Source organism: Rhea pennata, chromosome 7 (genome assembly GCF_028389875.1).
Source record: "Rhea pennata isolate bPtePen1 chromosome 7, bPtePen1.pri, whole genome shotgun sequence".
NCBI lineage: Eukaryota > Metazoa > Chordata > Aves > Rheiformes > Rheidae > Rhea > Rhea pennata.
Window position 1 is genome coordinate 18,396,819 of NC_084669.1, and position 13,879 is coordinate 18,410,697.

Consider the following 13,879-nt stretch of genomic DNA (forward strand, 5'->3'; position numbering starts at 1 on the left):
GGTATTTTACCCCCTCCCACTTCCACCGGCTCCAGCCTTTCTTCCCGCGGATCGCGGCTGGCAGCGGAGCACAGAGCCGAGGCAGAGCGCCGCGCCGCTCAGCCAACTCCTCAATCGAGCCGTTGTTTCCACGGCGCCGCTCCCCGCGCCGCGAGGAGGGCGATTTAAAACAACAGAATCCGCCTCGCGTGTAACGGCCGGGCGCCCGGCGACCGTTACACCCGCGCGAGGGCGGGGCGCGGGGCGCGCGCCCGCATTCCGATGCGGTGAGGCAGCCGCGGCGCGGCCCCGGCTCGGCCCCCCGGGCCCGGCTCAGCCCGCCTCCGCCCCCGGCCGGCCCGCCCCTTCATTCACCGCGCGATGGCCCCGGAGCGGGTCCCGCTGCGCGGGGTGTCGGGGCAGGCGTCGTCCCTCGGCGGTCTGCGCCTGGCGCCGTGAGCAGTCCCGTCCCTTCGCCAGAGGTAGGAGCGCGCTCGCTCTTCTGCGGGGGAACAGGAAAATGCGGGACGTGCGCGCTCTCCGCCGCGGAGGGAAATTTGGGGGCTTACTTTTCTCTCAAATCCATCTGTGTCCGCGCTCTGGTGCTATTTTATGGGTAAACGCACAGGGCGGGGTAGGGGAGGAAGCCACAGGTTGCGGTGTTCGCAGGGTTATCGATGCTGCAGCGGTTGCCCGCCAAACTTTGAAGACGTTCAAGCGCAGCCCTGAGGGAGGGGGAAGGCTGCGGAACAGCTACAGAACACGCCTCTGCCCGAAAAGCAAATTCAGCGCTGCTGCAAGGAGCTGTGCTAGATGTACCCACCGGGGTGCAGAGCAAAGCGCGCTGAGTGTTAGAGCTTCACAGACTGAATATGTAGCTCAGCTAGCACGCACAAACTTTGTAACGGCGCATGTGAGAGCGGGGGGCTCTCTCCGGGGCAGGAAGACCTGCCAGCAAAAGGCATATGTGCATATGTGCGTCCGCGAGTGCTGTTTCTGACTCTGGTGCATGGGGGGGCCCGTCCCGCCTAACCTGGCGGCACCGGGGCTGCCGCCGATGCGCCGCCCTGCGGAGGGGAGCAGCCCCCCGGCGCCCCCCGCCCCGCGCCGGCCAGAGGTGCCGCGCAGCCGCCTCCTGCCGAGGAGGAGCCTGCGGCGGCGGCGGGCGACGCGGGCAGCTCGGGGGAGCCCGGCCGCCCTCGCGCTGCGGCTGAGTCAGGCGCCGGCGCTGCCCTCGCGGCACCTCCCTCCTGCGGCGCCGCGGGGTGTTGCGCGCCCGGCCCGGCCCGCCCTGGGGGGCGCCTCGCGCAGCGGCGGCCGTTGGGCGCTGGCCGCGCGGCGCGGGCGGTTCCGTCCCACAGCTGCTCGGGCCGCCGCCGCCCGCCCGCAGAGGGAGGAGGAGGAGGAGGAGGAGGAGGAAGATGCCGGCGAGAGGCTGAAAGGTGCGTGCTGCTGCTCGGCCGTGCTGCCCCCCGCGGCGGGGAAGCCCAGCCCCTCCGCGTCAGCGGGGCCCGCTGACACGCCGCGCCCGCGCTCCTGGCGGATTTCCCCCTTTTTTTCCAGGAGGGGTCACGCAGATCCCGAAGGCAGTTTGAGGCGGGTCGCGCTCTTTCTACGCGCTACGGATCAGTATGATTACCTCTCCAATCCATGTTAGGTCTCACATTCTTACTGTTGTGACTGTGCAAACAGGTTTTAGTTTTTTTACAGTTACATTTACTTTTAAAAATAGCTGATTGTATTCTGACAGAAGTGATGTAGTTCAAATGAGATTTGGTGTTGGAAAGAGCCTGTAAAGTTTTAAGTTACTGGAGTGAAACTTTCTCCCCTCCCCTGCCTCCTTTCTCTGTGTGGCTCACAATGAGCCCCTCTTCTTGCAGTCTATAAACATCCCTTGCAGGCGCTGCAGGCCCCTGCGTCCAGGCCATGCAGGGCGAATACATTCTTTCCTAGTTCCAGACTGCTCTTTGACATGCTTGGTAAAGTGCAGTTGCGTTACAAAGGCTCAAAATCTGCAAACACTTACAAAGTAGTCTCACTGAAGTGTTTGTAGGATCAGGACCAAAGTTGTTGAGATGCAGTGCTTATCAGTTCTACTGCACGCTCTTGGGATGCCACTACCATAGATGATATGGAGAAGAGCCTATAGAGGTGGCTGCAAACCAGGCTTCTTATAAAGGAAGTGTAAGAGCTGACTAGAATGGTACAGAAATGGATAAAGGGTCAACTATGCTGCAAGGAACTTAGAGTGTTTCATAGTAAGGCACTTGAGTGAGGAGTAGTTAGGCTTGCTCTTAGAGGACAAAGCCTTGCTAAATTTTAATCCTGCACGTTTTAATATATTTGTGTATTTGAAGGGGTATTAGAGAACCTGCCAATTACAAAGATCTTTAGGAATTACTGCAAAGCAGTGACTGTTATGTAGTTTAAGAAATCATGTATTTCCAACTACTGATAATCACCTTTGATCTTTGAACACCTAAGTAAACCTGGGATCAAAACAGAAACAAGCACTTTGTGTTTTAGGAAATGCTTCATATTTTGTACCACCGGTAAAAACCACACAGGGAAGTGTCCAAGTCATGAAAGAGTCTAGTCTGTGCATGAATTAGTAAAAGATCTGCTTTTTTTTCTTAGTCATCCAAATAAAATTTATTCATATTCTGCCATTTTGAGATATTAATCCAATATATTAAAATGATTTCATTCTTATCTTCACATATTTGGGAAATGTTTGTTACTAAGAATCTTTGTGCCAGAGTGCAACATCCTCTCAACTTACATTGACTTAATGTGATGCACTTCAAACCAATAAAAGTGTATTGGTCAAGCTAGAGTTCCAACAGCTGAATAAGAGAGACGTCAAAGTTTAAGAAACATGAAAACTAAACTGCAAAATAATTTAAAAAAGCCTACTGAAAGCTTTATCTATTGGAAATTGTGAAATAAGTTCATTAAAAAGTTGGTAAGTAATTTGAGGTTTGGGAAACTTGTAAAATGAGGGAAAATTCCCCATAGTTTATCCAAAAAAGGTTGTGTAACAATTTGAACAAGCTTTGTGACTACCTGTAGAACAGTGTGTTTCTTGTATCAATGGACCATTTGATTTAAGAGAAATATAAATAATAAGATCCAGTGACAAGAAGCTGCACGAAGATCCAGAATAAAAGCAAAGCACATTGCAAAATTACAATTCTAACTATATATGAAGGATTGCAGTAGATTTATAATCACTGGAAATTTTTAGCTCAAGATACGAGCTCTTCTTTTTGGAGAAGAGCTGTTGTAATTTGGGAGTAGTTCTTGGGTTTAAGTCAAGAATTAGTTAAAGAAAAGGTGGTGTTATAAAAGGAAATAAAAAGTAATTAATCTATTAGTTTATTAAAAGTTCATGCTTTGCATAGAGATTTTCCATTAAACCTTAAGATATTTCAGCGATCAGCTTAATTTATCTGCATACCTATAAAAGTGTTTCTTTACTGTTTTTTAAAAAACCCCGAAGCTGTGGAACAGGGACTGTCACTTTGCTTTCTGTTTGTACAGCGCCTGCCCCAAAATGGATACTGGTTCACAACTGTGAGTCCTGAACTTTATAAATGATAATGATAGTTTTACTAACCGCAATTCATATCTTATTTGTTGTATGTACCTTTTGAAAATACCAATAGCTGAAGCATTGGAATGAGTCATGTAACTGCAGCATGGAATGGCTTATTCTCACATCTGTTCACAACACAGTTATTGATAGTGTCATTTGAGTAAAGGCTATGCAGTTGTGTCTGTATCTTTAATATACAGTCTGATTAATTTTTAAATAAGGCTTTTCATCATGGCTTTATTTTAGAAAGCTATTAGCGTGCTAAAGTGAAACCCATGTTTTTCCTTATATTAGTTCTGTCCCTTCTTGAACCTTCTTAATCTAATTTAAAAGAGAGTTGTTCCATGTGTATACTTGAGGGCCTACATGACTGAATATGCAGTATATGAGAGCAGGACAGCTTGCTCTGCATACAGCTTTGTTTGTCTTGGCGAGCCTACAGATATATCTGCTTGTGGGTGGGGTTTCCATAATCATGATTCTGCCAGATATTGGTCATACTTCACTCCTTTCATTTTTGGAGAAAAATTTCATTTACCAGAATAAAAATTGCCTTGAAGAGTTGAAGATGAAGCAGTGACAGTGATATTTTTCCCTGAATTTTCTGTATGGGAGTCTCTTCAAAATTTTGCCCTTGTGATACAGAACTTGGATCTACTTGAAACAATGGAGTTAATTGGTGGATATGTCACTGTGGGATGAAAATCTGACCCTGGCGTCGTATACTCTATCACACTGATATTTTTGTACAAAACATTATTCATATTAAATTTTAAATCAAGGCATCTACAATACTCTCTTCTTAACTACCTACTCACTCATAAATAATCCAACATGATAGAACGCTGATATGCCTGCCATTTGTTTCTGAAAATTGTATTGAATTTAACATTAAAAATGAGCTTAGCATTAAGCTCTGTCCACCAAAACTATCCTTCTGCATGGCATCTTCTCTGTCAACAAGATGTTGGTGAAGGTGTCTCAGGTGATAACACCTCTTTCGGTGAGTGATTGAAATTAGCAAGGACTCAAACCTTGTGGAGTATGTGTTGTGCTACAGAGAATTGCCTTCTGTGTTACTTAGGTCTGGAGCTCTTAGGTAGCTCAGTATAACTTTTGACTGTGGAGACAGTTCAAGCTTGAATTTTATGCAAGGACAAGAATTCTGTGAGCGAATACATTCACTGAACAATTCTACTCACAGCAGTCTGAGGCGTATCTTAGATTAAATAGACTGTCAACTCCTTGATACTTTTTATTCTACATTGCTATGTAATATTTAATAATGTGGTAGGACATTTACAGTGGAGTTGTTCATTTAAAAAAGTAAATGAGTCATATTTTTCAATTGCTATACCATTTCATAAATAACTAAAGAATAGTGAAAATACCTGAATATTTCGTTTTTGATGTTACTCATATTCAGATGTTTGAAGTGAGACAGAAAAGGTGGAAACATTGAGTGCAAAGTGAAAGCTACATTTAAAAACATTTATTTTTAGGATAATGGTTTTACTCTATTAGTATGCACAAGTGCTGCATAACTTGCATCTAATAATAGTATGTTTTGTTAAACAGATGATTCTCCAGTTGCATTGACCTTGCCTTGTGTAGTAGGACCTTGCTGTCTGTTGTTTCAGACAATGCTCTGATGTGGGACCTCTCCTCCCACAGTGTTTTTCTTCATCTGTGCTACAGCATACAGCAAGAATGCTGCTGCAGTGATGTCTGGTATTTGAGGTTTTTGTTACACTGCTCCCCCCCAACATTTTTATAATGCATTCCTTTATTCCAAGTACAAAATGCTGTTGCTTGGATTAGGCTAATTTCTTTCTGTGGTGGTGCAAGTATCTTTCAGCAGCATTAATACCCAGCTAGGTTTCCCTTCGGAATTTAGCAAGATATAAAGGGATTGTGTAGCAGAGTAGCTACAGCTTTCTCCCCTATCACCAGTTCCCATTAAAGAACAACTTGTAGATTTTCAGCTGAAGAGCTCTCTTAATTTGAATGCTTCCATTTTAGTTTCTTCAATGTTACTATGATTGTTGTGGATTGCAGCTACTTACTATGTTGGAAAGAGAGGAAAAAAATAGTGTTTTAATATCCAGGCTGAATTGCCTTCGGTGGGCAATATTCTGTTTCTCATCTGATTTTAGGTAACTTTCATACTCTGCCATTTTTCAAAGGAATATTTTCAACTAGTTAGTTACTATTCAGTTTAGACAAGTCAATTAAAATGTTTTTATAATCAGATTGTTGCATTAGTGATCGGAGATTCCTGAGAATTTTTTAGTATTTATACTTTTATCAACTAAAATTCACCCTTCTCATGACTTTCGAGTACATTATATATTGTTCTGCGACCAACTACATCAGTTCTACTGGAAACTATGGGAAAAAAGTTCTAACTATGGGAATTTCTTGTGAAAGCTTCAAGTCATTGTATTTGCTGCTCACTCTGTGTATACCTGTTTTGGTTCAACATGCTTATAGGAAGTAATAACAGTAGAGGAATATCATAGGCAGCAACTCTGTAGATTTTTGACTGCGGGGAAAGCTGACAAACACACCCCTCCTTCCCCATTTGGTCTGGTAATTCGTATTTACTATTTAGCTATGCCTTGGGCTGCTCTTCTGTGACAAATTGAGTGGTGGAGGTGTCAAAGAGTGCTAGACAGATAATGCTTCTTGAAGTCTTTTGTATCATGATACATCTGCAATTTATAGATGAATTGTATTTCTTAATGGGTCTTCTTCAGAGCCCTTGAAAATTTTCAGTGTAGTTGTTATTTTTGTGAGTAGTCTGATGTTTTCATTTTTCCCCCGAAGGACAAAGTGGGCATACAGAAAAGAGTGAATCTTGCATTAAAGAAAAAGAGAGAACCTTTGCTCTGCTGTGATAGCACCGTTACTCCCCTCTCCCCCCCATTTATGCTTCTCTTAACAGTAAGCTTGTGGAAGAGAAAGCAAAAATAGGAACTATAAAATCAGTTAGGCAGCTGCTTATACTACAAATATTTTAATCTTAATAACCACTCAGAATGTTGACATTATAACTGACTTGAGTATGCATCTGTTCTTATTCTATGATTTATTCAGCAAAGCATAAACAAGAAGTTCCACTTAGGTGTTGTACTCAGTATGTATATATACATACCCATACTCAGTATGTACTGAGTACATACAATGTACATACATTGTTTTTCTGTATTTCATTTATGCATTTTAAAGGTGGATGCCATAAACTAAAGTCTGTTTGGCTGTCCCATTTAAAGATATTCCCAATTATATTAGCCTTGATAGTTTAAATATATAAGTCCAATTAAACAGCTTTTTACTTCATTTTTGTAGAGTGAATTTGGAAAGCATCTATCACTGTTTTGGCATCTGTCACTGTGTAACAATTAGAAGAAGGATTATCATCTGAGCTAGATATATTACTCCTTTGAGTAGTCATGATATAGCCTCAGATTATGTAATTGATAGACTTAGCACTTCAGTTTCAAAACTTTGTGCTTTCTTTTTTTGTTTTGTTTGTTTCCAAAATGATCTGTTCTCCTTGTGAGATACAGTTGGAGGGCAATTCTGGTAATAACTGCTTATTGCCTCCTGCCCACCAATAATTTACCCAATATCAAATTTTGTTCTTGTTCTGGATGTTTCCCAGTTTCACCTTTCCCATCATGTCAAATTTTGTTTCTTGTTACTCAAGAGTCAGATTCTAAGAGGGAATGACTGATGCTAGGAGGGAGTGATACTGTTTAATTCTTTCATATCATCGGTACTTTTCATTTGACAGAACCACAATATAAGCAATATGTATAAATTAGTGTATAATTATTGATTAGGATTGCCAGTCATTACCTGATATTGTATTATTGCAGATTGAATTTTCTGTTGTGGGCAGCAATGGTTTCATGCTTTCATTTCCATGTAGTGTGACTTCCTGTACCTGGAATCCAGGAATTCCATTTCTGTTTTCAGGGTGTGTTTCAGTGTCTCTGTCGTATTCAAGCAGATGGAGCACCTGCTGAAACTGTCCATCAGCTAAAAGGGTCGAATATAATAAAAGGCTGACTGTGGTTTTTACACACATCAAAGTCTACTCCTCTAGCAAGCATATCAATTAGTGACACTGTTACTTTTCTCTGCACAGGATCTCTCAGTGAGCTGGTGTCTAGTAGACCTGCTCCGCCATGCCCCAGTGTTGAATGAATTCCATGGGGTTTCTCACAAAGCAGAATTAATGATGTAATTTACTGAGAAGGGGAAAGGGAACAGCTTTTTCTTCCCTAAGCATTAAAACTTCCCTGTCTGTACTCCTGACTCATATCTAAAACAATTCTTTGTATACTTTAGCTTTGAAAATAGGGACTCTTCTGTTGAATATACCATGCCATAGAAACCCACTACCCTTCCTACATTTTGGATATATAGGTTATGTCATGTGCCTCTGTTACAGGTAATATTATGCAGTAATTAACATAAAGATGCTACCAGTCAAATATTCAAGAAACAAATTAAAAATACCAATTGCTTGTATGATGTTAACTCATAATGAAAAGTTGAGAGACTTACAATTTTGGAAATGTCATAATATTGGCCTTACACATTTCTTCTCTTTCAAGCAACAGTAAACATCTGGGTCTGTACTGTATCTGTCAGTGTATTTCTGGATGGATTCTTCTTGTCTCTATAGAGAATTATATTAGCTTAGCCCAAATTCATGTAACGTTGGATGTTGTTGTTTTTATTGCATTATTGACTCCGTGTTGGCAGAAATATGGGGTGTATAAAAACAGTTTTTACTATTCAGCCATCTTTTAGTCCTCTATTAAAACAGATTTCAGAGATTGTATTGCAGAATTCCACTACAGAATTGAACTAACTTGCATTCTGAAATACATAGATAGATAGATATGTTAATTAAAAACTCTGTTCTCCTTCATCTTAAAAAATCAATCTAAGCCAAACCTCTTTCTTAGTACTTATCCAGAAAACATTTGCGGATGAAGATCTAGAGTTTAAACTCGTTTGAGAAAACAGATGAATCTTGAAGTGTATTAATCAATTGTTTCCATTCTCATGAAACTTTCCTTTAAGCAAATGAATATTAGAATATATATAGTAAGCAGAAGTCAAAATGTTATGATCATTTAATTTAAAATCAAGCTTTAGAGGCCAGTTTTGCTATATAGCAACACTATAGTAATAATTTTGTTATTTTTTGTTTAGTAGTTGACAAAATCTACTTAAATCTAGTTGTGAAGATGAAATTTAATATTGCTTAAATATGGTTATTGAAACGTTTGGGGATTTTTCATAGAGAGGGAATACTCTTTTTTAAATGTTAGTTTACGACTCTGGGTAAGGGGATTACCAGTCTTCAATGCATTTTTTAATGCATTTTTTAGTGGTCTGCTGAGATGTTTCTTGTTCCAACAAATTCTGAGTTAGCAAATGTTTTATTTTTAACTGAAATTCTATGTATCACTCAATTATGAACATTTTTTTTTTGGAAAAATACTTTCCTCCTTGTTGAGATTACCATTGTGCAGACAATTGTAGAACTCTCTGATAGCTTAACCCTTCTTATTTCTGTGTAAGAGGAAATAATGACCTGGGAAGACTGGAGGAAAATATGAAATCTGAGGTTTCTCTGCCCTTCATTAAATTTTTGTAGATTCTTTCCTGTAACAGAATAGGAGTGACTTATACGTGAGCAACAGTGTTAGATGCAAATGGTCTTTCCTACTTTTCTAATACAAAGAAATACCAGAATTTTGGATTTCTTTTGTAAAACCAAAAAAAAGAAAGGTAAATGGGTAACATCTACAATTAAAATTTTATTTGCTCAATTATGTTTTTACTCAACCCAATCAAATTCTATTCTAGGGGCTTGCTGGCAAGCTGATTCTATTGCGAAAACTGTTGTCAGCAACAGCTGTTCCATACATAATTTTTTCAAATCCTCTGTCTCCCCCTGTATCATTAGTTTGGCTTAAAAATGTTAAGTATGGAGCCTTCATTTTTGTCTTAAAATTCTTAAGTCATTATGGTTTCCATTTTCCTATTGTTTTTATAACTGAACTTATGTTTTTAATTAAAGCTGTGATTTTGAGTAATTATGTAAGAGTAGGACTAGGGTCTTCTAGAAAAAACGCATTTTCTCAGACTGTAAGTATTACAACACTATGAAGCCTGTTTAGAAATCATTTTTACATAGTATTTGAACTGTGATTTGCAAGCCAGGTTCCGTAGTGGTTTGTAGAAATAAGCAGTTTTCTAGACAGCAGTCTATAAAACAGGTCAGTGTTAAAATATGCAGTAAAATGTTTCGAATGACCATATAGTATACATATAGTATGGCCATATAGACTTCAGTGCTTGCCTGAATTCTTTTTCAAGATCCAGATCATAATATCTGTTTGGAGTTTTGTTACCTGATGAGCATAGGAATCGTACAGATGTTTGGACAGTAAAGGGTTGTCAGGAGGTGTTCGTGTCCACCCCTCCAGAAGAGGCGAGTTTGTTCTGGCAGATCGTTCTTCAGTGTGTTCTCTTAAAAACTGAGAATGTCATTCTACGTTGCCAAAAGCTTACCTCCGTGTTCGTGTAATTCACTCATTTCATTCCATATGTTCTTTATTCTGTTGTGCAAGTTGATGATGAAAGTATTTACCCTTAGCAGGCAGTTGTCCAAAGTTGTATAGGTACGTAAAGACTGTTCTTGAGGCTGACATTTCTGAGAGCAGAAGGTAATGTGTGGCAGTTACAGTGGTGCAGTACAATTTTATACTGTACAAGAGCTTCTGTGTACCCCCGAACTTTGCCTGAAATGACTGCTGTTTAGGGTTGACTTGTGAGTTAATGGCAGCGCTTTAAAGGTGTATGGGGAAGGTGTGTACAGATTTAAAACAAATTTTTTGATATAACAGCAGTTGAGCAATCATGGCCAATAAAATATCTAATACTCATTAGATATTTTGTATGTGACTCATTCTCTGCTTTAAACTCTATGTGCCTTCCTCTGACTTGACATGGTGCTCTCAGATGATTTTTATTTTGCGGTATGATGCCATTTTCAGTCCTTTACCAGCTTTTCTCTGTTCGCCCCAACTCTGACACCCCACCCCCACACTGAAGAGAGAAAAAAAGCCTCAAACGGAACAGTAAAAGAAAAACCTTCTTTTGCTGTTGTTGTTTGAAATACTCTTAAACATTTTAGGTGCATTTGACTCAGTGAAGACAGTGGATGCTTCACAAAATGGCATTTGACTCCTAGTTTTCCTACAATACCCATCTAGCTTACAATAAGGCACTGTTCTGTTAGCAACTATGTATCCAAATGAAGGTTTTGAAGTCTGAGTTGAGACAGAGACAGTCTCGGCTCTTGACTGATGAATGCAAAGGAAGTTGGCCGTGTTCCCTTTACTTGCCAGAAAATCAAGAAGGCTGAGGCCCTTCCTCCACTGAAGTCAAAAAGGGAGTTCTGATCTTTCTCCATGTGGATTTTACAAGTATTGAGTCCCTGACCTGCTCTTGGTAGGACTTGTCTATCCCTTTTTTGCTGGATGTGGCCCACAGCCGCCAGGAAGAAAGATCTCGTCTGGATGAATCTGAGGCTTTTTTCTCTCTAGTTACTGTCCTGCATATCAGTACAAAAACACCATCTCTGCATTTACATTATGATTTTTATGCATGTTGCTCATTTCTGTTAGTACCTTTCTACCAGATGTAAAGACCTACTAGCTTAATTTTTTAGTATTTGATATACATATATAATGAAAACAGCATAGATCATCTTGTCAACTAGTATCCAACTATTGTAGGTCTGAGTGTAGGCACTTTAAATAGCTGGTCCTCTGCCATAGAGAGCTTTCAGTACCATAGAGAGCTTTTATGCTTTCAATAGTCAGGTATCTGACAATCCATTAAATCATGATGATACCAAGCTGGGAGGAGAGGCTGATACACCAGAGGGCTGGGCTGCCATTCAGAGAGACCTGGACAGGCTGGAGAGTTGGGCAGAGAGGAACCTCATGAGGTTCAACAAGGGCAAGTGCAGGGTCCTGCACCTAGGGAAGAATAACCCTGGGCACCAGTAAAAGCTGGGGGCTGACCTTCTGGAGAGCAGCTTTGCAGAGAAGGACCTGAGAGTGCTGGTGGGTGACAAGTTGACCATGAACCAGCAATGTGCCCTTCTGCCAAGAAGGCCAATGGTCTCCTGGGGTGCATCAGGAAGAGTGTTGCCAGCAGGTCGAGGGAGGTGATCCTGCCCCTCTACTCAGCCCTGGGGAGGCCTCATCTTGAGTACTGAGTCCAGTTCTGGGCTCTGCAGGACAAGAGAGACATGGAGCTACTGGAAAGAGTCCAGCATAGGGCTATGAAGATGATCAGGAGGCTGGAGCACCTTGCCCTATGAGGAACAGCTGCGAGAGCTGGGCCTGTTTAGCCTGGGGAAGAGAAGCCTGAGGGGGGATCTTATCAATGTGTCTAAATACCTGAAGGGAGGGTGTCAAGGGGACGGGGACAAACTCTTTTCAGTTGCCCTGTGTGACAGGACAAGAGGCAATGGGCAGAAATTGAAGCACAGGCAGTTCTGCTTGAACGTGAGGGGGAATTTCTTCACTGTGAGAGTGACGGGGCCCTGGCACATGTTGCCCAGAGAGGTTGTGGAGTCTCCTTCCCAGGAGATCTTGAAGGCCCACCTGGATGCAACCCTGTGTAACAGGCTCTAGGTGACCCTGCTGAGTGGGAGGTTGGACTAGGTGATCTACAGAGGTCCCTTCCAATCTTACTGATCCTATGATTCTATGTGTGATTAGAATGACTTTATATTAAATAAATATAGTAAAGAAGGAAGTTATTAGAGAAATTGAGGCTTATTTTTAATATATGCTGATACAGTTTTAATTTTAGTACTAAATGTAACTTTTAAGATTTGACAATAATGAAAACTTTTAAGATTTGACAATAATGAAATCAGCATATTTTAAGTTATCGAGTAAAATTGAGTTTAAAAGTAGTACAGTAATAATAGCTACTGGTATGTATTGCTAAATGTGATTGACAGATAACCTAAAACTATTTTGTCCACATATGTTAATTACATGCTGAAAAGTAACTAAAACAGTGACGTGAAGATTTCTATTAATTCTGTGAACTGATATAAAACATATTGTTGATAGTGCTGAGATGCATGTGGTGCTTTCAGCATGCTGAGTGTCAGCGTAAAGGCTCTGTGCTGCTCAATTTTGTTTGATTCCTCTTCTGAAGAATTTAAAATACGGTTTAAAACATGACTCAGGTGAAAAAATTTATTTTGTGTTCCTAATTTTCAGCCCTGTAAACTCAGGGATGTGAAACTTGGGCTGCTTTATTTCTGCCATGGTTTTTATCATTGTTAACAGTGATGCTGCAGCCTTAACAAATACAGTAATAAACATGCCAACAATTAATTGATATTACACTTTTTTCTAATTGTTTTGTGGCTGCAGCATGAGTAACAATGAACAGAAGCATAAACTTACTGCTTTTGCTGAATAAATAACTGCCATTTTGACTATGCACAAGAAGCAATCTGGATGATACCTTTTGTTTATTGTTAACATAAATGTACGTAAGTGTGTATTGAGGTTCCTATATTTTTTTTCTGGCCAATGAATCATGAAAAACAAGCATTTTTTTTTCTTTGTGGACTGTGAATCATAATTCTAAGGAATATTTATGTACAGGGGAATTGTGTACAGCTATAATGCACAGTTATATAAATCATGTGGAATTGAAAATCAACTTTTTATCTATAGTTATGATATTTTTCCATAATGTGCATAGTCTTTATTTTTCATAGAGAAGTTGCATGCAAAATAAGTGATGAAATGCATATATTGCGTTTTCAATAAAATTTGTTGAAGCAGTATAGCACTACTAGCATTATTACTTCCATTGCTGTTTCCTCTTATATAATAACATTAGATTGCTAAAATAAAAACTTAGCATTAATGAGCTGTTAATAAAGCCAGAAAACTATAGAGATCCGACTAAAGAGCTTGGGAAGCACTGTATGTTTCTAATTTAACCTCTTCTTAGGTTACTCTCAGGAGCTGTTCCCAGTTTGTGAAATACTTGGAGAGGTCTATGGTAGATTTTGGCTTTGAAGAGAGAGCTTACTCTTTCTAAACTAAATTTCATTCTACTGATTTTATTTTTCTTAAAATTAGGTAAAAAGTGAAAGAAATATATCTTAAATAATTTTAGATTACTCTAGAAATCATTAATAACAAGATGATTAATAAAAAG

General features: G+C 40.4%; 1 protein-coding gene across 2 annotated transcripts in view; it reads left to right on the top strand.

Moving 5' to 3' along the window:
- Window positions 1–386: 386 nt before the first annotated feature.
- Window positions 387–13,879, top strand: part of PLCE1 (phospholipase C epsilon 1) — a 166,845-nt gene continuing 153,352 nt past the window's right edge. For both annotated transcript variants that reach the window (XR_009959019.1, XM_062580694.1), the window contains exon 1: window positions 387–461. The gene's annotated coding sequence lies outside the window, so the exon portion shown is untranslated. The remainder of the gene's footprint in view (window positions 462–13,879) is intronic.